Genomic DNA, 1108 nt, shown 5'->3' with positions numbered 1-1108 from the left:
TTAGTCACAACTCCGCACAACTAACCAGCAAGTGCACTGGGTTGTCCAAGTAATACCTTACGTGAGTAAGGGTCGATCCCACAGAGATTGTTGGTATGAAGCAAGCTATGGTCATCTTGTAAATCTCAGTCAGGCGGATAATAATTGGTTATGGGAAATATAAAGAGATACTTGTTTAAATAATAAAGGATAGAAATACTTATGTAAATTAATGGTGGGAATTTCAGATAAGCGTATGGAGATGCTTGTCCCTGTTGAATCTTTGCTTTCCTACTGCTTTCATCCAATCCTTCTTACTCTTTTCCATGGCAAGCTGTATGTAGGGCATCACTGTTGTCAATGGCTACATCCCATCCTCTCAGTGAAAATGGTCCAAATGCTCTGTCACAGCACGGCTAATCATCTGTCGGTTCTCAATCAGGCTGGAATAGAATCCTGTGATTCTTTTGCGTCTATCACTAATGCCCAGCCTTCAGAAGTTTGAAGCTCGTCACAGTCATTCAATCCCGGAATCCTACTCAGAATACCATAGACAAGGTTAGACTTTCCGGATTCCCATGAATGCCGCCATCAATTCTAACTTATACCACGAAGATTCTGATTAAGGAATCCAAGAAATATGCACCCGGTCTAAGGTAGAACGGAAGTGATTGTCAGTCACGCATTCATAGGTGAGAATGATGATGAGTGTCACAGATCATCACATTCATCATGTTGAAGTGCAACGAATATCTTAGAATAAGAATAAGTAGAATTGAATAGAAAATAGTAGTAATTGCATTGAAACTCGAGGTACAGCAGAGCTCCACACCCTTAATCTATGGTGTGTAGAAACTCCACCATTGAAAATACATAAGTGATAAAGGTTCAGGCATGGCCGAATGGCCAGCCCCCATGTGGTCACAAGACCGAATGATTAAAAGACTCTAATAAACTAGTAAAAAGTTCTATTTATACTAAACTAGCTACTAGGGTTTACAAAGATAAGTAATTGATGCATAAATCCACTTTCAGGGCCCACTTGGTGTATGTTTGGGCTGAGCTTGATCTATCCACGAGCTGTGGCTTCTTTTGGTGTTGAACGCCAAGTTGTAACGTGTTTTGGGCG

The sequence above is a fragment of the Arachis duranensis genome, chromosome 6 (assembly GCF_000817695.3).
Source record: "Arachis duranensis cultivar V14167 chromosome 6, aradu.V14167.gnm2.J7QH, whole genome shotgun sequence".
In the NCBI taxonomy this organism is placed as follows: domain Eukaryota; kingdom Viridiplantae; phylum Streptophyta; class Magnoliopsida; order Fabales; family Fabaceae; genus Arachis; species Arachis duranensis.
This window is presented reverse-complemented; position numbering follows the sequence as displayed.